Genomic DNA, 25647 nt, shown 5'->3' with positions numbered 1-25647 from the left:
ATAACACAAAGTCCAACAGATAGAAAAAAGGAAGATCCTTACACTATACATGAAAGTGTATATTATTTTAAGGCAGACTATCCTAAGACAAAGCAACCACTAAAAAAACAATAAAAAGTTATATCTAGATGCCTCTCAGGCGGTTTTCCTCTATTAGTTTGCTGAATGTTTTTATCATGAAAGGGTATTGGATTTTATCAATGTTTTTTCTAAGTTCTATTGAGATGATCAATTTTTTATTCTATTGATATTGATTGGTTTTAGGTAAGTAAATGTTTCCTGAGATAATCCCACTTGGTCATAGTATATAATACTTTTTACATGTTACTAGTATTTAGCTAAGGATTTTTCACATACATATGCATAAGAGACACTGGTGTGTAGTTTTCTTGTGATAATCTTTGTCTGGTTTTGTATCTGGATAATGCTGACCTCATAAAGAAACGAGGTGGGAAGTGCACTCCTTTGTTAAGGGTTTGTGAAGAATTGGTATCAATTCTTTAATTTTTCTTTAGATAAATGTTTATCAATTTTGTTGATCTTTTCAAACAACTAGCTTTTGGTTTCACTAATTTCCTTTTTTTCTTCCTATCATCTCACTAAATTCTACTCCAAGTTTTATCATTTCCTTCTGTTTCCTTTGCCTTATTTTTCTACTATCTTAAGGGGGAAGACTAGAGTACTGATTTGATATCTTTTACTCTCTGAGTATAGGCATTTACAGCTATAAATTTCCCTCTAAGCATCACTTGAGCTGCATACATTTTGATATGTTGTATCTTCAATTTCATTCATCTTGAAGTATTTTCTGATTTACCCTTTGATCTCTTCTTCAATCCACTGGTAATACTTAGGAGTAAGTTGTTTAATTTCCACATATTGGTGAGCTTCCCAAACTTCTTCCTGCTACTAATTTCTGAAGTCATTCCATAGGCAGGAGCACATAATTTATACTATTTCTATCCTTTTAAACTTATTGAGGTTTATTTTACCACCTAGCATATGGTCTAACCTGGAGAACTGTCTATGTGCACTTGAGAAAAACATATATTCTGCTGCTAGTGAAGTATTCCATAGATGTCCATCAGCTCCAGTTGGTTTATAGTGTTGCTCAAGTCTTCATTTCCTTATCTTCTGTATTCTTCTAGTTGTTCTACACACTATTGAAAATGAGGTTCTGAATACTTGGCCACAAGAAGGAAGCAAGCATTAATACATGCTACTACACAGATGAACTTTATAAACAGCACACTAAGTGAAAGAACCCAGTCACAAAGACTACATTTTATTAGATTCTGCTTCTATGGAATATCTACAAGAGGAAAATCTATAGAGAGAGAAAGCGGATTAGTGGTTGTTGAGGGCTGGCGAGAAAGAGGGAAGGTTGTGTTGGCAGGGAAGTAATAGCTAAACCGTATTTTGTTTAATTTGTAGTGATGAAAATGTGTGCTTGGTTGCCATAACCCCCTATTTTCCAGATTCTGACAGTTAGCTCTACCAGCTTCTGCTTGTTTTTCAATGTTTCTGTGGAGGGGTCATATGTTTGGAGCTGACTGCTCTGCCATATGGCTGAAGTTACTCCTGGCTTTACTTTTAAGATACCAAGGTGGAAGGAACTATCAATAGAGTTTAAACTGTTTCGAAATAAAAACTGAACTCTGAATAACTTCTGCTATTCTATATGTTGATGCTCAAATTCTCATATTATCAAAAACTCCAGAATACTAGGACTGTGCTTACCTTAAAAATGAAGTAAACTTATTAAATAATGGTTGCTTTGTGAATTAGTAAAAATTAAATTAATATGACAATTTTAGTTTAACAATACTTTTCGTGCTTTGGGTACCTTTTTACTATCTGATTAAACTAACTGTTGATGATAATAATGCATGTCGACTACATCTGTGAAATCTTTTAGAGTATTCATAATCTAATTCATTTCACAAAACAACCCAATGGAAGAGAATAATAGAGTAGGTATTTACAGAAAAGGCAACTATCCCTCAAAAAGGGAAATGCCTTCTTCACACAGTACCAGTCAACAAGGAGTAAGAAGGAGACCCAGGGGCTCCTGGCTGTTAAGACTCACAGTCTTCCATTCAGCCTATTCTCCTCTATAGAGACCCAAAAGTCCAAATGTCAACAATCAGGGATCACTCATCTAAATATCTCAAATTTAGTAACAGTTAAATACTGCAGCAGGGAGTTCCCATCGTGGCGTAGGGGAAATGAATCAAACTAGGAACCATGAAGTTGCAGGTTCAATCCCTGGTCTTGCTCAGTAGGTTCAGGATCCGACGCTGCCAAGAGCTGTGGTGCAAGTTGCAGATGCAGCTTGGATCCTGCGTTGCTGTGGCTCTGGCATAGGCCAGTGGCTTCAGCTCTGACTAGATCCCTAGCCTGGGAACCTCCATATGCTGCTGGTGCAGCTCTAAAAGGACAAAAAGACCCAAAAAAAATTTTTTTAATTAAAAAAAAAATACTGTAGGGACTCAAATTGAGGTGCTGTTTATTTTTAAACCAAAAGGCAAAAACACATATTCATTAAAAAACTGTTAACTGAGAAAGGATTTGTAAATCACATGTGTAAAGTTTTCAAATTATTAATTCCAGACTGATTCCATCAAAGCAATGCTTGCATATGTTGTTAGCTGGGATATGACTACAGAAGGAACCAAAGTGATTCTGGCTATTATGAGCAGCAACACACAGCAGCTGCATATATTTTTTAAATTCCTGTTTTCATCCTATCTAAAAGAACTGAGTGCTAAATGCAAGCAGTAACATAACAAACTACAAGGCCTAGTTGTTCAAAACAAGTATCATGAGAAGTATCCTAAAGATGATGGATGGAGCATGTCTTAACATGCCAAATCATTTCATTTTTTTTTTTAACAAAGCTGCAAAAAGTAATCAGAAAATAAATAAATCACTTTAAAATATATACTGTGTAGCTTCCATAAATATGTTTGAAAATAGCAAAAGTAATTATAAAATAAAGGCTATTATCAACAAACAAGAATACATTTTCTATTTTTGCAAAATCTTGCTGGTTACTTAATCACATTCAAATCAAATAAACTCTAGCTAGTAGGCAAGTGTGTTATAATAACAATTTCCAATGACAAATTCTAGACTGACCAACAGGGGCCTAGAGTCCAATATCAAGGACAATGGGTCTCAAAGGCATTTATTATTTTGTTTTGTTTTTGTTTTTTAGGGCCACACCTGCGGCATATGTAAGTTCCCAGAATACGGGTCGAATCAGAGCTACAGCTGCTGGCCTACACCACAGCCACAGCAATGCCAGATCCGAGCCGCATCTGCAACCTACACCACAGCCACAGCAACATAGGATCCTTAACCTACTGAGCGAACCCGCAACCTCATGGTTCCTAGTCAAATTCATTTCCACTGTGTAATGACAGGAACTCCAGAATTTATTATTTTCTGCTCACTTTCCTAGGACTCTCTTAACTATAATGAAAGAAATTAAGTTCAATGCCTCTCAAACTCACCTCTCTTCTCAGTGTGACAGATACTAGTGGTAACGTACCCAGTCACCATTCTTCCTTCCTCATAACACACAAAATCCCCATTTTTCTTATGGCAACCCTAGGCACAGCAAAAGGGTAGAAATCAAAATTGATCTAAGCCAATATGGCACCCATTGCTCCTCTCTGCCAACAACTGATGTAGGTGTGGCTCTGGGACTCAGTTCTACCAAACGAGATGTAAAGGGAAGTTTCTGAAGGTAGCAGGAGTTACTGAGAAGTTTCATTCCCTAATTTTGCAGAAAAAAGAGCAACTGGAGACGTTCCTTTTTTCTCCTCCTCTTTCATTCTTTCTTCAAATGTCCTCATATGAAGGGGGATACCTGCAACTGCTGTAGCCATTTTATAACCATAATGGGAAGGACAACCAAACTGCAGAACTGCTGAACTCACCCCAGAACCACTGACTACAGACCTCCTATTAAGTGAAATAATAGATTGTCTGTGCAGTTTAAGCCCATGCTACCCAAAGGGTGGTCCCAAAGGGTGGGTATGTTATTAGCCTACCATGAAACAAATACAGAAGTTGAGAGCAAGCATTCTAAAACATTTTAGCAATTTTATATTCTCATATTTTTGTTTTACAAGATATAATTCCACAATAAATTGAGATTTAAAAACAAAAAAACAGGTCCTTCTCCACACAGTGGAAAAGCATTTTGTTTAAGCCACTTTAGAGAGTATTAAATCACTTGCAGTCAAAAACATCCAGGGACTCAGCAACATCCAAGTAAAAGCAATCCATACAAGTCTTATAGCCTCACTCATTTCAAGAGTGACCTTTCTGCAAATAAAACATTACCAAGTGAAATTAAACAAAAATAGAAACGAATGTAACCTGGAGAATAGCACTTTGTGGTCTAACCATAAATTTCTAAGGATCCCAGAGCACTGTGGAAAATGGAAGTCATGTAAAAAAATTCAATGCCTAGACAATCCAAATGACATGAAAAAATTAATCTCTAAAAGAATAAGGCATAAATGATTGAATTATCCATTACTACTGATGCTATAATTATGCAACTACATTTCAGATGTTAATTCTCTTTAGAATTAATATTATCTGACTTCATTAAACTAGTTCAGAGCTCAGCTGAGCTGATCGATTACAATAGCAGAGACCGAGCCATGTAACATTCAAATTTGCCAATCTACCTTTAAAGAAAGTTAAACAGTGCACGATGGAAAACTATTTTTCACTCACCTATTATATTTTTTTTAATCATAAGCTGCAAAACTTTGAATAATACTCTGAGACAGAAAAGCTGAAACACATATAAAAAATTTATAGCTGCAGACTTAACAAAATTGCCCAGCAGGAAGAGGTAACATAATTGAGAAAAGCCTTAATTTAGGATTCCACCCTACAGTTTGTTTTTGTTTAGTAAACTAGGAAAACACTTAAGAAGTAGAGTCTGTGAATGCCTTCTTAGGACAGCCAAAAATGATAGGTGAGAACATACAAGTAGAAATCTCAATACAATAAAATGCCCAAGAGCACATGAGAGAGCAAGACTTCACAAATGTTTCTGCCAAGGTCATTTGTTTTCAAAAGCCTATATATTAATTTCTCAAAAAATAAAAACTATTCTGTAATCTATAGCTAAAAGAACTTGTCCTGAAATTATAGATTCATCAACAAACATCTTAACATCCTAATTAGATTAACTCTCATTAATTAAAAGCTTAACTACTAAACAAGGCAACCACATTTTTGGCAAAAAATACATATAATTGTATACTTACGTAAGCTGCATCTACCACCAAATATAGTTTTGTAATCTACACAGAAACTAAAATACAATTTTATGTTAAAATTGCCTTGGACTTGAAATATCAACAAGATACCCTCCCCAAGAGGAGGAAAAAAAGTTTACTGTACATGAAAGGCAATACATATCTTTTACCAAGAAAGTTAGACTAAAGATCTCACATTTGTAAAGTCTCTCCATACGAAACATTTTATAGCGAAGTAAAGGGCACTGAGAGCATAAACATATACAACTGGGAGCACTATCTGAAGACTCTATAAACAGAGAGAAAACTATAAAAATGCTATCAAAAGTCAGCTTTATACACATCATAATTGTGTATAATACCAGCAAGCATAAGTTTATTTTCAGATATTTTTTAAAGCACATAGAATAGCATGTGTAGTTTTATTCAAGGCTTTTCATATTATTAAGTTGAGAGGAAGCCTATGCCACAGACAAGATTCTTCCATCAGAGAGTACAATTTAAGGTGAGGTTTTTCTTTTCATCACAACTTCATTCCCAACACCAGAAGTTATGACTTTCTTTGTAACATACTTTAAGGTAACTTGTTTAAAAGATAGATGTTTCTTTAATAATCCTAATATAAAGCAAATGCTTTAGATGGTACAAAGTACTAATGACTTTTAAAGATGAAACTTACAGTGATTATGTATTTAATACAAATTCTTAACACATGGCAAGAACAATAAACGCATTTCTTTTAAACTGAGAAGTAGCGCTGATGTACTTTTATAAGAGAATAACTTCCATTACTCTGCAATTTCACTGCTTTCAAATCCAAGAACAAAATTTATACCTAAAACGAAACTTTAAAGAAAAATAAAAGGTGTTTGTTCATATCACCACACTTTGTACTTCACTAAAACTTCTTTATGCTTTATAATTTTCATTTATTTAATAAATTACCAGAAAAGAGAAGGAAGCACGAAGTACAACCAATAGCTTGATTATAACATCCATACATGTAATTTTTACTGGCAACATATACATGGATAGTCATATGAACATATACTAAGACATCTTCTTAAGTTTTTAAGGTAATGACTTTAACCAAGCAAAAGTTTGTTGAAGAAGTCAATGAGGAATGAGGAATGAAGAATGAAGGGTCCTATCCATGCTATGACCATGCAAGGTCTCCTCTAATTCGGAAATAATTAGTACTGCCCAATCTCTAGTGCTTTAGGATTCAGCCTATCAAGCCAATTAGGCTTGTACTTTAATAAATCAAGTCTAAATTTCTAATCGTCCACACAAAGACATGAGGCCCAGAAATGCATAAGTGACTTGGCTAATGTCATATCGCTCAATTAAAGTCTAGTATTGTTTTCTTTGAAATTTAGCTTGGCTGTAGTACTCAAAGGCTAAACTTCAGCATATTCTTTGAACTTAAAATATTTTTTCAGAGTTCCCACTGTAGCACAAGTTGGTTAAGAATCCAACTGCAGGAGTTCCCGTCGTGGCGCAGTGGTTAACGAATCTGACTAGGAACCATGAGGTTGAGGGTTCGGTCCCTGCCCTTGCTCAGTGGGTTGACGATCCGGTGTTGCCGTGAGCTGTGGTATAGGTTGCAGACGCGGCTCAGATCCCGCGTTGCTGTGGCTCTGGTGTTGGCCAGTGGCTACAGCTCCGATCCAACCCCTAGCCTGGGAACCTCCATATGCTGCGGGAGCGGCCCAAAGAAATAGCAAAAAGACAAAAAGACAAAAAAAAAAAGAATCCAACTGCAGCAGTTCAGGGCACTGCAGAGGCATAGGTTTGATCCCTGGCCCCGTGTAGTGGGTTAAGGATCTGGCATTGCCACAGCTGTGGTATAGGTCACAGATGCAGCTCAGATTCAATCTCTGGCCCGGGAACTTCCATATGCCACAGGTACAGCCATTTTAAAAAAAAAAAAAATTTTTTTTTTTGTTTTCAACATCTCAGACAATTTGGTATTGTTCAGCACTAGAAAGAAGTGATTTATCAAGCTAGGAAAAGACATGGAGGAACCTTAGATGCACACAACTAAGTGAAAGAAGACAATCTGAAAAGGCTCCAAACTCTAGGATTCCAACTATACATTTTACAAAACTCAAAACTATGGGGACAAGAAAAGGATCAGTGGTTGCCAAGGGCTGAAATGGGAGGGTGAGATGAATAGGTTGAGCACATAGGATTTTTTGGGCAATGAAAATACTCTTATGATATGATGTTGTTACATTACTCCAAACACACAGAAATTACCACATCAAGGGTAAACACTAACATAAATTACGAACTGTGAGTGATTATGAAGTGTCAATGTAGCTTCATCAGTTGCAAAAAAATGTATTGAGTTGGGTGATACTGATGATGGGGGAGGCTATGCATATGGGGGGGCGGAAGTATATGGGAAATCTCTGTACCTTTTTCTCAATTTTTCCATGAATCTAAAACTACTCTTAAAAAAATGAAATTAGGCATTCCCGTCATGGCTCAGTGGTAATGAACCTGTCTAGCGTCCACAAGGACATGGTTTCGATCCCTGGCCTTGCTCAGTGGGTTAAGGATTAAGCGCTGCCTTGAGCTGTGGTGTAGGTCAGAGGCGCAGCTGGAATCTGGTGTTGCTGTGGGTGTGGTGTAGGCCAGCAAATGCAGCTTTGTTCAACCCCTAGCCTGGGAACTTCTAAAAAGCAAAAACAGAAAGAAAGAAATTAAAAACATTTGCTCAGTTGTTTCTGTCCAGACCTTTTTTTTCCTGCTGCTTCTTTTTTTTTTTTTAAATAAACAAATCATATGCCCAATTAAGGGCTGTAACCTACTTTTAGGAAGTAATCTCAAAAAGTATTCTGGACACTGAGGCTCAAAAAGAACATTAGAATTTTTCTTCAAAACTGTCTTCAGATCTATACTTATAAAGGGTAAAAAGGAATTAACATATATCAAGGCCAAATACAAATCACAACTCTTTACTTACCCCTCACACCAATCCTACAAGGTGGATATGCTCTTGGGTTTTAGAGATAAGAAAGCCAAGGTCAGGCAAATCCTGGGGTGGCAAAGTCTCCGTACACACCCCTGGCTCCTTTCATTGTTCTACTGTCCACTCAGTAGAAACTTTAAGTACTCTTCAAGAGGACAATCCTCTACCGTTTTCTTCCCATCTTGTCTTGAAAAAGTTTACTAATCATTTCCCCCATCCAAAGTTCAAAGAAATGACTGGCCACCATAAGGAGCATTCAGAGAAATGCTCTTCAGTGCCTGAAGACAGGCTTAATATTTAGTGTAGTAGATAAATGGCATAAATGAGAAACTTTCAGGCCTACAGCCTGAGGCCACACTGGTACTATGTCCTATCACTTTCACAAAGGACATGCAAGCTTAGTGGACAAAATTCTCACTTTTGTGAATCAAGACAAACTTCACTTTCAACTACTTATAAAGCCCTGATTGGTCCCAAACAATATCAAAACAATATCACTCACTTTTATGTGGTCAAGTTCAAAACCATTATCTATCATAAGAGCCACAAATATTCCAGAACTCTAGACATCTTTTCATCCACACAAGTTCTTAGGGCCCTAGAGCTCTGGGTCAACCAAGATGGGTGACTTTTACCTTTAGAAACTCTAGATAAAGGTTCCCAGGACTGAAAAATCTCCAGAATATATCATGAACTACTTGGGGAAAGAGAAAGTCGACAATAAAAGGGACATACTATTTAGGAATGGGGTAGATTTCTAAATGTTTGCAAATAAAACTCATTTGCAATCTGAGTATTTTCTATACTATCAGAAGTGAAAAAGAGGGAGAGGAAAGGAAATGGAGGGAAGAAGGGATAGAGAAATTAGGAAGAGAAGAAAAATCCAATGTTAATTCTCTTCAGAGTGACAAATAATGCTGCTGATTTACAATCAGATAAAATTATCCTAGGATGCACTCACCCTCCAGATGTGCCTTGTCCACTACTTATACTATCTGTGACTCATAGTGCTGGTTTGTTAACTAGACCTATGTTTTAAACACTGACCATATACCTAATAGTGTTAGTGAAACATTAAGCAACCCCTGGAATGTCTCGGGCAGAAAAGTAAATGTTTATAGGAAACACACAAAAAAATTCCAAAGTCCCCAATGAACAAATATGGAGACACAGAGGATCTAATAAGAAATGCCAGAATAACTGGCCAATTATTCCCTGTTCTTCATCTTTATATGTAGCCTAGCCCAGGAAATGGACTAACTAGCCCCTGCCCTCACTCTACCATCAAAAAAGAGGGTAAAGATGTAAACTCTCCAAGCTAAACAAATGGGGGCAGTGTGAGGCTGAGGGAGGGGTGTGTACAGATCAGTGAGGTTGGTGTCCCTGGATCATACAGGAATTATACTCATCTCTACTATCCTTGTTCAGAAGAGAAGTGTAGCAGCCAGTCTTGAACCCTAGCCCTGGAAAAAGTACCTCCCAGTGTAATCCTTTCAAACATCAGAGGAACCCTAGGCCTCAGAGTCCTAATCTTAACAAGTATCCCATCCCAGTGCAAAGGGAGAAGGAAGAGATTAAGAGGGCTACAGCATACATCTGATTTTATCACAGCCATGCTTTAGAAAAGGCAGAAAATTCAACATTGGGCACATTCTGCTGCAACCAGTGAAATTAAATCAGCTATTAGGACGTGAAAAAAACAAAACTGTACTGACACACGCCACTTGCTAAGCTCTGCATCCCAATGGCCTCAAGTCTTCATGTAATTATACAGGGACTTTTTTGAATTTATTTAACTATCTATATTAGCATTGAGAGGAATAAAATTTTTAAAAACTACATTTGTTGAAATTCTAAATACAAAGTCTTCAACTCTACCCCTGCCTCAACCCCCATCCCTGCAGTCCTTGCTTTCTCGACACAGAATCTTTGCTTTCAAAACCCAAAAAGCCAAAATCAAAAATCTCTATGAAGATCCCGAAGACTTAAAATTCTTGTTTTCACCCTTTAGTGGTCTACTGCTATGTTTAAAACCCTATATCACAGGTGCTTTTTGGCCAAGGAAATCTGAAAACAGCGAAGCTCCTACAGCCCAGCTTCTTTCTAATTAGTGAAAAGAGAACCTTTCGGGGAATTAAAGATTCAGCCTTGCCCCAGTGCTAAACAGCATCCCTCCAGCAGCAAACCTACCTCTTGCTGGCCTAAGCAGAAAGACAGAAGAGGGGATCAAATCTAAATCTCTAGCATCACTTTATAGGACATTAATAATGGCCCTGACAGTCCAGCCAGCCACCACCCAGCTCTGTAATTTAGCCATAATAATCCCAGCCCTCCCTTGTAGGCAAAAAAAAAATTTTTTTGAAGCACAGTTAATTTACAATGTTTCAAGTAAACAGCAAAGTGACTCAGCTACATATAAGTATTCTTTTTCACATTCTTTTCCATTATATAGGTTATTATAAGATATTGACTACAGTTTCCTGCGAAGGGATATCTTTTGTGAAGCACTAGGGCACAACAGTAGGAGATCTAATAAGGAATTTTCAGAATACTTATGATGAAAAAGTAATTTATGATTTAGAACTATACAGTTTTCATTAATATGTTCCATTATTAAAAATGTCCTTTATGAAAAGATGTTTGTTTAGGTTAAAACATACCCATAAAACTAAATTCTGAATAAATTATTTTAGGCAATATTTTCTCAAAACCTACAATATAGACATTTTAATTCCTTTAAAAATTTTAGTTCAGAGGAGTTATCTCATTCTGGAGGATTTTTCTAGCTTGATACTCAGTTCCTAGTGGCTCATTCTAGTCAATTCTGGAAAATCTCCAGTGACAGATTCTCACTGAACCCCCTCAGCAAGTTATTCCATTGTCTGACTGACCTCACTGTCAGGTAAAATTTTAGTAGCAGATTAGAACATTTTTTTCCACCTCCAGAACAAAGTTGTTTTTAGATCAAAAGGAACTGCTGCAGCATCCCTGCTGACACAATAGGATAAAGCAAAGAAGAAAAGCATTGGTTAATACCATTCAGCTCCTGGAGAGTTTATTTCTAAAGATTGAACATAGTTTTGAAATACAAAGCTTAAAGTAACATAGACAGTTGGAGTGTGTGGTTTTGCTGCTACATTTTTAAAGTTAAATCCTTTAATGGCTATTTTGTCCATTCACCTTTCTTTTAATACCAAGAAAGGAAAAAAGGAAAACATTTCATGTGAGTAAATGCCTTAATGACCTAACTCGTCTGGAAAAAAAATGACCCATATCTCACCATAACCTCTAAAAGCTTGTGGGGGTTTTTTTAAAGCCAAATATACAAAACATCACATGCAACCATTTTGCTTTTAATTCTTAGAATACAGCCAGGCTAATGGTTGTAACCATCCATGCACAGCCTGCCTTAAAAAGTTCCAAATCAACATGTTTGTCTGAGGGATCCTAAAATTAGTTCAAAACTAGTTCAAAAGGATTAAATATCAAATATATCTTGGTCTAAGTGTTCAGTTTTTCAAACCCAAACTCAGATTCTAAAAGATCTGTAACATACAAGATAATTATCTTCTACCAATAATGAATTTACTATTATCCATATTCAGACAAAAAGCATGTTTATTCATCCACTTCATTCAGTTATTTGAATACTCTTTTAAAATACTCATTAAATAAATACAGGGAAAAAAGTTTCAGATCCATACATTTAATTACCTTTGACTATGCAGTTAATTCATTTAGTTGGTTTCTGATACATGGATATACCTATATATTTGTTTTTTGTTTTGGTTTTTTTTTTTTTTTTTGTCTTTTCTAGGGCCACACCCACAGCATATGGAGGTTCCCAGGCTAGGGGTCTAATCGGAGCTGTAACCGCCGGCCTATGCCGCCAAAGCCATAGCAACTCTGGATCCGAGACTCGTTTGCAACCTACACCACAGCTCACGGCAACGCCGGATCCTCAACCCATTGAGCAAGGCCAGGGAATGAACCCACAACCTCATGGTTCCTAGTCGGATTCGTTAACCACTGAACCACGACAGGAACTCCCCTATATATTTGTTAATAACAGAGAGAAAAAACTATATTGCATATCCAAAAGAAATAATTACCTCTAATATGCAAATCCATGAAGGTATCAAATAAAGACAGTTCCAGTCAAACTTTCCCACTTTCTAAAATCAATTCACCCTCCCATTCACCCCAAAAAAAACCACTTCTGCATTTGGAATGAAAATTAGAGGTTCTTGCTGGACCAAAGATCTATGAAGCATCCGCCAACAAAGACAATTTTGAGCAAAGTGGTCCCAACCTGCTCTCCCTTTATCATCCTATCCCACTCCACACTAATTCCTCCAAGGTACAGTTTGTTAAGAATATAAAGCTGGCAATTACAAAAGTCACAGGAGTTGAATGAAGAACAGTAAGTTTACATTGTGGCTCAGCAGTAATGAGCCCTACTAGTATCCATGAGGATACAGGGTTCAATCCCTGGCCTCGCTCAGGGGGTTAAGGATCCAGCATTGGTGTGAGCTGTGGTGTAGGTTGCAGACTCAGCTCGGATCTGGCATGCTGTCGCTGTGGTATAGGCTGGCAGTTACAGCTCCGATTCAATCCCTGGGCTGGGAACTTCCATATGCCGTGGTTACAGCCCTAAAAAGTCCAAAAAAAAAAAAAAAAAAAAAAAAAAGAATAGGAAGTTTACTTAGGCTGATAGTCAACCACACATAGGATGGTTTCCCTCTGAAGCTCCTGACCTCAAATGTGACCAGTAAGGATATCTGCTCTAATCACAGCGTTAAATCAATCCTGCCAAACGCTGTCTCTAAGATTAATTCAAAGGGCTGAGAAGGGGTAATCTGGAGCAGGTTAACTGTCCTGAAGCAAAAATGAGACACTCCTAGCTATCTAAGAACTGTATAAGGAACATGGGATTGAGTACTACCCATGAAGTGAATGAAGCAAATTCCCCTTTTCCCTTCTCATTCCATCCCTGTGATTATGAAGTGTCTCTCCCCTGCCACTCTGAGAAATCTGACCAACCAGATCAGTACAAATTCTTTTGAGAAACTAAACTAATTCTCTCTAACCTAACAGCTTGAACTTGCTTCCTTTATCTTATTTCTCCCAGTTTCAAAAAAATATCTATACAGCCAGGAACCAAGAAATAATCAATTCCCATGGTAATCTTGGGGCTCATATTAAATAATAAATGAGAAAGCTCCACTAAGGAATTTCTCCCTCCACAATCATGGGGAAAATACCAATGTGACATTGTTCCCAAATGAAAAGTGGTATGATTTTGTCCATCTTCAGGATAAACTATAAAAATCACAACTTTATTTATTCCCATTGGAAAATTGACGATATATAATTAAGAATATATCTATACCACTGATTAACTATACAAAACCCTCCACCCTTCCTTTCACATGCATAAAGTGCTTGCATAAATATACAAACATTAAAACCCACAATCCATGTGTCACTCAAGGAAATGATTGCTGCAGGCTCAGTATTAATTAATACACTTCCAGGCTTTCCACAATGAAGCAAGAACACCTTCAAAGCAAAGGAACATAATAAATATGAATTAAAGTAATTAATTATCTAAAGTAATTTCAACAAGCCAGTTTTATTTTTTTTATTTATTTTTTTTTTAAGTTCTCCTCTCCATTTTTTTTTTTTTTTTTTTTTTTTTGCCTTTTCTAGGGCCGCACCCACGGTATGTGGAGGTTTCCAGGCTAAGGGTCGAATCAGAGCTGTAGCCGCCGGCCTACCCCAGAGCCACAGCAACATGGGATCCCAGACACATCTGCAACCTACACCACAGCTCACTGGCAACATGGGATCCTTAACCCACTGAGTGAGGCCAAGGATGGAACCCACAACCTCATGGTTCCTAGTCGGATTCGTTAACCACTGCACCACGACGGGAACTCCCCATGTGTATGTATTTTAATCTCAGAAACAAAGCAAAAAGATCTGCAATGACCATCCCATTCCAAGCCAAAAGAAAGTGAGCTCTGTACAATATCTTTGCATCAATACACGCATGAGAGGCTCAATGTTCTATTATTACACTTCGAAGTGCCCTTTACCTATATTTCAAACAGCATCCGACACACACTGTAACTAACTTTACTATTCTCTACAGACCTTTAGGGATTAATATGAAAGACTGACCAGAGATACAATTAACTATATTAGCACCTCGTCAAAAGAACCACACACCACTATCACTTCGACTGCACAAACAAAATATAAGAACTGCTGCAATAAAAACACATTCCAAAAATACAGACTTTCATATACAATAGGGATATAGTTCTTCCTTTTCTGTATTTTCTTCTATAGCTTATCAGCACAGTCAAGAAATGTCTTTTTTTTTTTTTTTTTTTTTGTCTTTTGTCTTTTGTCGTTGTTGTTGCTATTTCTTGGGCCACTCCCGTGGCATATGGAGGTTCCCAGGCTAGGGGTTGAATCAGAGCTGTAGCCACCAGCCTACGCCAGAGCCACAGCAACGCGGGATCCGAGCCGCGTCTGCAACCTACACCACAGCTCACGGCAACGCTGGATCGTTAACCCACTGAACAAGGGCAGGGATGGAACCCGCAACCTCATGGTTCCTAGTCGGATTCGTTAACCACTGCGCCACGACGGGAACTCCAAGAAATGTCTATTTTAAAACCTTTCTGGACCTACACATTTTGCTGTAATGCTGTCAGAGACGCCTTCTCTTACCACTAAGACAAGCAAGAAGTTCCTTTGCCTATTCAGGAGTTACTAGTAACTCTACTTAATAGCTTATACAAAAAGAAATATAAAGAATGGTATATATCTATTGACATTGAAGGCAAAAACAAATCAGTACCCACAATATTCCAAAAGTCATCACAGTAATGAAAATAAAATTTGGGTAACTGGTAACCTGAACTGATCTCATTTCTGCGGTGCCTTGCCCATCATTACATTAACCCAATTTAAAACAACCAATTTCCTTTATCTCTTGCCTCACCTTTTCCTATTAGGTTACACATACTTAAACCAGCAATTTTCCAAATATTCAGGAAGTAAAAAAATTTCCCTTTCAAGTGACACCTTACAAAGAACATAAATATAAACCTAAAAATAAAGTGTTGTGAGGGAAATCTAAGTTCAAATGTAGTCTTTACATTTAATAAAGTCAACTACTGAAAAAAAATACGGCTAATCTGATTAACATACACTAAAATCAGGGGTTATAGATAAGAATCAGATACAGACGTTAAATACAAACAAGAATATACAGATGGTGATGAAGAAAATTCTGATTCACTTATATAAGTTGCAAGTGGTAACAGATTGATTTTTTTATTTTAAACAAGTCACCTCAGAGCCTCAGGAAGCCCTTTAAACAGACACAGCAAAAAGGAGTTCCCATGTGGCTCAGGGGGTTAAGTATCCCGTGTTGTCACTGCAAGGGCTCAGATCATTGCTGTGGCACGAGTTCAGTCCCTGGCCCGGGAACTTCCACATGCCGCAGTTGTGGCCCAAAAGAGAGAGCAAAAAAAAATGCTTTTGAGGTCTGCACAAAAACGACAACACAATAGCAATAATGCATTAGTGATAACTGATATATTAAAATCAAGTTTATTTTTAAAATAAAATTCTCATCAAATGTTTATGAAAGCCTTTAAAAAGCACCTCCACACAACGCTAAGTAACTATTTAAATCACTGCTTTAAGCCACCTTCTATGTTACAATTCTATCCCACCTCCCAGGAACATCTCCAAAGGGAGGGAGGGGGAGGGGAGATCTATTACTCTTTCTAAAATTAAAATTACAAAAATGGTTATCTGAACCTGAACTTTAAATATGTCTAAGAAGATATATTTCTATACTCCAGTAAGTCAATATTAGACTTGCTATATTAGATTTGACAGCAATAAACTGCTGACCCTCATATCCAAAGATGAAACTGATGATTGTTCCTCTAGTGAACCTGAGGGGTCCACAAGATTAGTCATCTCACCCAAAGATGCACCTAGACAAGCCTTTCGGGCTGATAAATCCTGGGATCATCTCTGCCCCAATCAGATAAACCAAGAGGCAACAAGTAGAACCACCTGGCCAAGTCCAGCCCACCACTTTTCTTTAGTGACCCAAAGCTAAGAATGATGCCATGGATTGAACTGTATCACCCTCCCTTTAAATAAATAAATAAATAAATAATTTTTTAAAAATACATACACACACATATATATTTAAGTCCTAACCCCCAATATCTCAGAAAGTGACCTTACTTAGATACAGGGTCTTCACAGAGGTAATCAAGTTAAAATGAGGCCATGAGGGCAGGCCTAGTCCAGTATGACTGGGAAATTATACACACAGAGAGCAGACAAATACAGAAGGAAGAGGCTATGAAGCTGCACAAGAAGATGGCCATTTACAAGCCAAGGAGAGAGGTTAGAACAGAGCCTTTCCTTACATCCCTAAAAACACCTCTAAACATCTAAAGTACTAATGTGCCAATACCTTGACTTCTGACTTCTAGCCTCCAGAACCCTGAGGCAATAAATTTCTGTTTAAGCCAACCAATTTGTTAAAGCAGCCCTGATGGACCAATACAAATGGTTTTTACATTTTTATGCAGCTGGAAAAAAAAAAAATCAAAGAATGTTATTCTGCAACATGTGACAATTATATGATTTCACACTGCAGTGTTGACAGTTATTGGAATACAGTTACGCTTCTTATGTATTGTCTATGACTGCTTTTGCACTGCAATGACTAAGTTGAGTAACTGCAAAAGAGACTATATGACCTAAAATACTAACTGCCTGTCCCTTTTTAGAAAAGTTTCCCAGTCTGAGATAACTTGTATCACAAAGCATCACACCTTGCAGTGTAGATGTATCTTCAGAAGGTCAATCTGTTACCATTTATTTTCCACCTTTCTCTCAGTTGCTCTTCAATTTCCTGCTTCTCTTCCCAAAATTAGTTACGTCATACCCATTTTCCAAAACTACTGTGTATAGATTGAGTGATAAATGTATGTCTCTATAAAATATGATAAACATAAAATTATAAAATTCCACCCACATAAAACATAAGTACATTGTAACAAACAATTGGGGGGGGGGGCTTTGAAGGCCACACCCTCAGAACATGGGAGTTCCCAGGCTAGGGGTCGAATCCAAGCTACAGGTGCCAGCTTATGCCACAACCACAGCAACGTGGGATCTGAGCCGCGTCTGTGATCTATGCCACAGCTCACAGGATCGCCAGATCCCCAACCAACTGAGCGAGGCAGGGATCGAACCCGTATCCTCATGGATACTAGTCAGATTTGTTTCCACTGCGCCACCACGCTAACTCCCTTAACAAACAATTTAAGGGCAACAACTTGCATACTCCTAGACCATGAAATTCTAAGTCCACCAAGGTTAGCAGAATTTATGTAATGATAAAACTAGATAAAATACTTCATATGACTGTCAATAACATGACATGTCCAAGAAGCATAACCACATAAACGATTCCACTAAAATTCAATAAGCCTTAGCAAGCAAGCAAACAACTGTTATCTAGTAATTAAGGCTGTGTTTCCCTTTTAGATAAGATAACCAAACTACCATTTATCCATCAAATACCAGGGGCTAGCATATAGATAAATTGTGTTTGTAGTGGGGAGTTCCCATCATGGCACAGTGGTTAACAAATCTCACTAGGAACCATGAGGTTGCAGGTTCAATCCCTGGCCTTGCTCAGTGGGTTAAGGATCCAGCGTTGCCATGAGCTGTGGTGTACAGGTTGCAGATGCGGCTTGGATCCTGTGTTGCTGTGGCTCTGGCATAGGCCGGTGGCTATACAGCTCCAATTAGGTTCCCTAGCGTGGGAACCTCCATATGCTGCAGGAGTGGCCCAAGAAAAGGCAAAAAGACGAGAAAAAAAAAAAAAAAAAAATGCACATCCTCATGGATAGGAAGGAGTTGGGTTCGTTACCACTAAGCCACAACAGGAACTCCAGGATCTACTGTTTTGGCCAATTCTTTGACAGTATCTACCATAGCTGAATAAAAAGGTTCATATACTCTAGGACCCAAAAATTCAATCATCTGTTCCCACCCAACAGAACTGCAAACACATGTATACCAAAAGACATGTAAAAGAATGTTCAAGCAGCACTTTTTTGTAATAGGCGCAAAATGTAAATAATCCAAATGCCCATTAATAGCTGAAAGGATAAATGAATCACCATAAAGTCAGACAATAAAATAGCTTTTTCTTTTTTTGGGGGGGGGGAGGCACACCTGCAGCATGTGTTAGTTCCCAGGCTAGGGGTTGAATCAGAGCTGCAGCTGCTGGCCTACACCACAGCCACAGCAACACTAGATCCAAGCCATGTCTGTGACCTACATCACAGCTCACAGCAATGCCAGATTCTTAACCCACTGAGCAAGGCCAGGGATCGAACCCACATCCTCACAGACACTAATCAGGTTCTTAACCCACTGAGCCATGACAGGAACTCCAGAAATACTTTTCATCAATGTGAATGAACAAGCTACTACACATAACATGGAATACTCTCACAAACATTAAAACAGACCCCAGACAAAAAACAAAACATATGAATAAAATCATTTATAAAAAGTTCAGTATCAGGCAAAATTAATCTAAAGCACTAGAAGATAGAAAGGAGTACTGATTGGGAAGGGATGTGAAAGGGGCTTCTAAGGTGATGGTAATGTTCTATTTTTGCTCCCTAAGTTATGTCCGATTTGTAAGGCACACTGAGCTACAGAGTTACAACTGGTGCACTGTTTGTGTATATATCATACTTCAAGAAAATGGTTAACCAAAAAATTTTAAGTTCCACTTCCAGAAGCTGTTTCCAAAGATTACTGGAACTTAATATGCTCCTATTGGATGAAGTGTTCCAAAGAAAACTATAGACTTAGAACAAAATATAAAATGTAACCACCTGAAGGCAATGGAGAGCAATCAAAAACAGTGAGACACTTTAGGAAAGTCACTGGAAAAAAGGAATAGCATTTAAGAAGTTTTCTTTTCCTTCCTTCTGCCTTCCTTTTTTTTTTTTTTTTTTTTTTTTTTGGATTTTTGCCTGAATAAGCCCAGTTAAGCATTGTCAGATAATACAATTTGGATAGAAACTACATTCTTCCTGGAATGAAGAGCCAGAGACAAAGTTCAGAGTGATCCATGATGTGGATCACTTGGAGTCCAAGCCCATCCTACTTTAAGAAAATCAGTCAATATTCTTTGGAGGTACAAAATGGATTCAGGATCTCTACAATGAATTGTTTGTAATGTCCAGAATTCTAGTAACTTGAATTCCAAATTACTAGAATTCAAAGGAAAAGAGAAACATGATCCACAGAAGAGAAAAGGCAATCAATAGAGACCAACACCAAGATAACTTGGATGTTATAATTAGTAGAGAAGAATTTTTTAAACTGTCTTCACCGAGGTTTCTTTAATGTTAACATCCTCCATAACCCTCCTACACAACTATAGCAACCAATAAGTTGATATAAATGATTTTTTAAAAATATTCATTTACAGGAGTTCCCGTTGTGCCGCAGTGAGTGTTTAACGAATCCGACTAGGAACCATGAGGTTGTGAGTTCAATCCTTGGACTTGCTCAGTGGGTTAAGGATCCGGTGTTGCCATGAGCTGTGGTATAGGTTGCAGACGCGGCTCAGATCCCGCGTTGCTGTGGCTCTGGCGTAGGCTGGTGACTACAGCTCTGATTCGACCCCTAACCTGGGAACCTCCATTCGACCTCCTAACCTGGGAACGGCCCTAGAAAAGTCAAAAAGACCAAAAAAAAAAAAAAAAAATTCATTTACAAAACATATGCGTATCTGTCAATCAACCCAACTAATACCCTTTTTGGGGGCTAGCATCTCCAAGATTTCACACTGCATTTAGTTGTTATGTATTGTTAGTCTCCTTCAACCTGAGATAATTCCCCAGTCTTCCTTTATAGACAAGAATCTTGGAGTTGCCGTCGTGGCGCAGTGGTTAACAAATCCGACTAGGAACCATGAGGTTGCGGGTTCAATCCCTGGCCTTGCTCAGTGGGTTAACGATCCGGCGTTGCCGTGAGCTGTGGTGTAGGTTGCAGACGCGGCTCGGATCCCGCGTTGCTGTGGCTCTGGCGTTGGCTGGTGGCTACAGCTCCAATTAGACCCCTAGCCTGGGAACCTCCATATGCCATGGGAGTGGCCCAAGAAATGGCAAAAAGACCAAAAAAAAAAAAGAATCTTAAAAGTGGCTACTATGACTATGCTCAAGGATTAAGAGGAGGAAGAAAAAAAAGAAAAACAAAAACAAAAAAGAATTAAAGAGAAAGACATACTCACAACAAATAGAAAATCTCAGTAGAGAAACAGAAACTACAAAAAAAGAACCAAATGTAAAACCTAGATTGAAAATTACCTAAAATGAAAACATTCATTAGATTCAGATTAAAGGTGGCAAAAGAGTCAGGACACTAGAGAAAAGATCAATAGCAATTATCCAGTCTGAACAACAGAGAGGAAAAAAACAAGTGAACAGGCATATGTGTAATATGTATAACTGGAGTTCTATAATCTCACTTCGGATTTGAAGTGAGAAAGAATGGAGCAGAGAAATAGTTGAAAAAAATAATGGCTGAAAATTTTCCAAATGGAGTATAAGAAATTTATGGATTCTGAGAGCTCAGTGAACCACAAGCAGGAAAAATACAAAGGAAGTATCTAAGCACATTATGGTCAAATTGCTGACAATCAAAAATAAAAGAGAAAATTAGTAAAACAGCCAAGGAAAAAAAGACAAATCGCATATAAGAAAACAATAATATGAATTACTGCTGACTTATAAAAAACGATGGAGGCCAAAAGACAGCAGAAGGACATTTTAAATGTTAAAAGGAAAAAAATGTGACAACTGAATTCTATATTCAGCAAAAATATCCTTCAAGAATGAAAACAAAATATTTTGGGAAAAACAAAAGCTAAGAGAATTCATCACCAGCAAATTTAGAAGAAATTTGCTAAAGGACATTCACTTAACAGAAGGAAAATGATGCAAGATGGAATCACCAATCTTCAGAAAGAAATGAAAAACACAGGAAATGTTAAGTATGTGGGTATATACAAAAGATTATTCTCTTTTTAATTTCCTTAGTCAGAAGTGAATTTTTAAGATATTAAATTGCACATTACTAATAATCAATGGGTCAAAGAATTTACAAAGGAAATTTAAAATACTTTGAGAACAATAAAAATGAAAACTAAACATACCAAAGCTTCTAGGACACAGCCAGACCAGTTCTCACAGGGAAACTGATAGCTTTGAATGACATTTTTAAAAATGAAAAAAAATCTCAAATCTGTAATCTAATTCTTTACCTTAAGATGCTAAAAAAAGGGCAGCAAACAAAATTAAATCTAAGCAAAGCAAGCAAAAAGAAAGAAAAATAAAGATTAGAGCAAAAACCAATGAAGCAGAAAAAAGAAAAATCAATGAAATCAATAAGCAATTCCTTGAAAACATTTTTTAAATACCTTTAGCTGAACTGACCAGTAAGAGAGAAAATCAAACTACCAAAATTGAAAACGAAAAAGGGACATCATTATCCACCTTTCAGAAATAAAACAGGTAACAAAGGAATAATACTAATTAAGAAAAACTCGGAGTTCCCATCATGGTGCAGTGGAAATGAATCTAACAAGGAACCATAAGGTTGTGGGTTTGATCCCTGGCCTCGCTCAGTGGGTTAAGGATCCAGAGCGTTGCCATGAGCTGTGGTGTAGGTCACAAATGTGGCTCAGATCTGGCATTGCTATGGCTCTGGCACAGGCTGGCAGCTGTAGCTTTGATTAGACCCCTAGCCTGGGAACTTTCATATGCTGTGGGTGTGGCCCTAGAAAGCAAAAAAGAAAATAAAAACTCTACATCAACAAATTAGGTAATTTAGATGAAATGAACAAATTCCTAGAAGCAAGCAAACTACCAAAACCAACTCAGGAAGTAGAAAATCTGAATAGATCTGTAAGAAAAAGATCAAATTCTTTCCCACAAAGAGAAGCCAGGCCCAGATGGCCTCAATGGTGAAATCCTGCCAAACATTTAAAGACAAATTAGTATCAATTCTTCTCAAACTTTCCCCCAAAAATGGAAAAGGAACACATCCCAACTTAAGCATTACCCTGAGCCAAAACCAAAGACATCACAACAAAAGAAAACTATAGCCCAGTATCCCTATGACTACAGATATAAAAATCTTCAACAAAATACTAGCTAATGAAATCCACCAAAAAAGCATTACAGACTCTGACAAAGTGAGATTTATCCAAGGACAAGGTTTAATACTTAAAACCAAATCATATGATATACCATATCAATAGACTAAAGGACAAAAAAAACCACATGATCAACTCAATAAACAAAGAAAAAAAGCATCTGACAAAAGCCAATATTTTCTGATAAAAAACACTCAACAAAGAGCAAGCACAATTAAGAAGAAAAGAACTTCCTAAATCTGGCAAAGGCTATTTATGAAAAACCCACAGCTAACATCACAGTCAATGTTGAAGTATTGAATACTTTCCTCCTCAGATCAGGAACTGTGGTAGAATAAATAATGGTTCCCAAGATATCCATACCCTAATCCCCAGAACCTATGAACATAGGTTACTCTACATAGCAATAAAAAATTCACAAATATGATTAAATTAAGGATCTTGCGGTGAGAGGTTATCCAAATAAGCCAAATGTAATCACAAGGGTAATAGCAGAGAGTGGGCAGGAGGACTAAAAGACACAGAGGCAATATAAAGGCAGAAACAGAAGTTGGAGTGATGCAATTTGAAGATTCAGGAGGAGGAGGCCAAAGGTTAAATAGTGCAGACAGCCTCCAGAAAAGCTGGAAAAGGCAACCAAATGGATTTTTTCTGTACTCCAGAAGGAACCAGTCTTGCCAGTCCCCTGATATTAACCCCATAGAACGTCTAACCTCCAGAACTGCAGAACAAATCTGTTGCTTGAAGTCACTAAATTTGTGGCAATTTGTTACAGCAGCAACAGAACTAATACAGAATCAAAACAAAAATATCCACTCTCATTCCATCAATTTTACATTGTACTAGAGGGTCTAAACAAGGCAATTAGGCAAGAAGAAGAAATAGAAGATATCCAGACTGGAAAACAAGTAAAGCTATCTCTATATTTGAGAATGACATGATCTTATATGGTGAATCCTAAGAGATCCACTAAAATACTAATAAAATTAATAAGCTCAGCAAGGTTGCAAGACAAAATCATCATATACAATAATTGTATTTCTTTACACTAGCAATGAACAATCTGAAACTTAAATTATAATTCTATTCACAACAGTATCAAAATAAATAACATTCGGGTATAAATTTAACGAAGGAAGTTAAAATTTATTTGCCGAAACTATAAAAAACATCACTGAAAGAAATTAAAGAATTAACTAAAAGGAGAGACATCCATGTTCATGAATCAGAAGACTTTAATATTTGGCAATACTCAATTTGGCAATACTCTCTAAATTGATTCAGAGAGTCAATGCAAATCTTATCAAAATCTGGTTAATTTTTTGAAAAAATTAACAAGCTGATCCTAAAAGTTGTATAGAAATTCTAAGACTCAGAATAGCCAAAATTATCTTGAAAAAAAAACAAAATTGGAGAGTTCCCGTTGTGGCTCAGTGGTAACAAACCCAACATGAGGATATGTGTTCAATGCCTGGCCTCAGTCAGGGGGTTAAGGATCCGGCGTTGCCGTGAGCTATGGTGTTAGGTTGAAGACATGGCTCAGATATGGCTGTGGCACAGGCGGCCAGGCAGCTGCAGCTCTAATTTGACCCCTAGCCTGGGAACTTCCATATGCCACAGGTGTGGCCTCCTAAAAAGACAGGAACAAAAAACAAAAACCAAGAACCAAATGCATGCTGTCCGCAAGAGACAGACTTTAAATACAAAGAACCAGAAAAGTTGAAAGCAAAAGGATGCAAAAGTACATACCAGGTAAGGAATAAGCAGCATAAGAAGGCTGAAGAGGCTACATTCCTATCCAAGGAAGTAAACTTTATCACCAGAGAGAATGAGGGACATTTCATAAAGATTAAAAAGGTCAATTCATCAGGAAAAAATGACAATAATAAACATACACAAGCCTAATATTTAAGCTTCAAATATATACAGCAAAAAATTCCAGAATTTTATTAACACAAATACAAATAAATTCAAAAAAATTCCAGAATTTTATTAACACAAATACAAATAAATGTTGGAGATTTTAACATTCTTCTCTCAGCAACTGATAAAACTAGATTTACAAACATTTACAAAAACACTACCTGTAACCTTGAACTAAATGATATTTATAGAACACCATACTCAACAAGTTATACTTTTAAATGCCAATATTTGAAAAGACAAAAGGTATAAAATGTCCTAAGAGTCAGCCTCCAAGAAACCAGAAATAAAAGCAAAAAAAAAAAAAAAAAAAAAAAAAACAAAAAACCAAAGTAACAAACCCAAAGTAAAGAAAATGAAGGACCAAAAACCAGTGTCAGAGAAAAACAAATAAATAAAGGAAAAAGTTGAGTTTTTTCAAAAAGATTAACAAAATTGATAAATACCTATTTACTAGTATCAGAAATGAAACAGTCACTATCATTATGGACTCTACATATATTAAGGTTATAAAAAATTGAATGAACTTCATGCCAATCAATTTGATAATTGAGATGAAATGGACAAGTTCCATGAGAAATACAACTTGTAAAAATGGACATAATGCAGATGAAAATATGCTAATAGCCCTGACTTCATTTAAGAAATTGAATTCCTTATCAAACGACTTCTCACTCACAAAGAAACCACAGGTCCAAATAGTTTCACTGGCTAATTCTCTCAACCATTTAAGGAGTAACTAATGCCAATGAATACAAAACTCTTCCAAAAAAACAGAAGAAACATTTACCAACTCACTCTGAGGCCAACAAAACCTGACAATACTACAAATAGTCTTCATGAGCATAAGAATCCTTACCAATATACTAACAAATGGAATCTATCCATATATAAAAAAATATGACCCATCATAACCAAGTGAGGTTTATCTCAGGAATCTAAGGCTCTTTTAACATTAAACAAATAACTCATCATCATCCAAACTACTCAGTGCAGAAGAGATCTTTATTACAAAATAAGGAGCCCTCTCATTTTCTCAAAACTCTTTGGTGGCTCTCCATACCTTTTTTTTTTTTTTGTCTTTTGTCCTTTTAGGGCCACACCCACAGCATATGGAGGTTCTCAGGCTAGGGGTCTAATTGGAGTTA

General features: G+C 37.1%; 1 protein-coding gene across 6 annotated transcripts in view; it reads right to left on the bottom strand.

The window, feature by feature from the left end:
• Nucleotides 1-25647, bottom strand: part of ZFAND3 (zinc finger AN1-type containing 3) — a 339302-nt gene that overhangs the window by 251180 nt on the left and 62475 nt on the right. The window contains exon 1 of one of the 6 annotated variants that reach the window (XM_084968026.1): nt 9233-9280. The exons of the other annotated variants lie outside the window; for them this stretch is intronic. The gene's annotated coding sequence lies outside the window, so the exon portion shown is untranslated. Of the gene's footprint in view, nt 1-9232; nt 9281-25647 lie in introns of those variants that run through there. 6 annotated transcript variants of the gene reach the window in all.

This window comes from Sus scrofa, chromosome 7 (assembly GCF_054392235.1).
Source record: "Sus scrofa isolate SSC_HxYL_T2T_F1_AM1 chromosome 7, Sscrofa_HxYL_maternal_Yorkshire_Landrace_v2.0, whole genome shotgun sequence".
Taxonomy (NCBI): domain Eukaryota; kingdom Metazoa; phylum Chordata; class Mammalia; order Artiodactyla; family Suidae; genus Sus; species Sus scrofa.
This window is presented reverse-complemented; position numbering and strand designations above follow the sequence as displayed.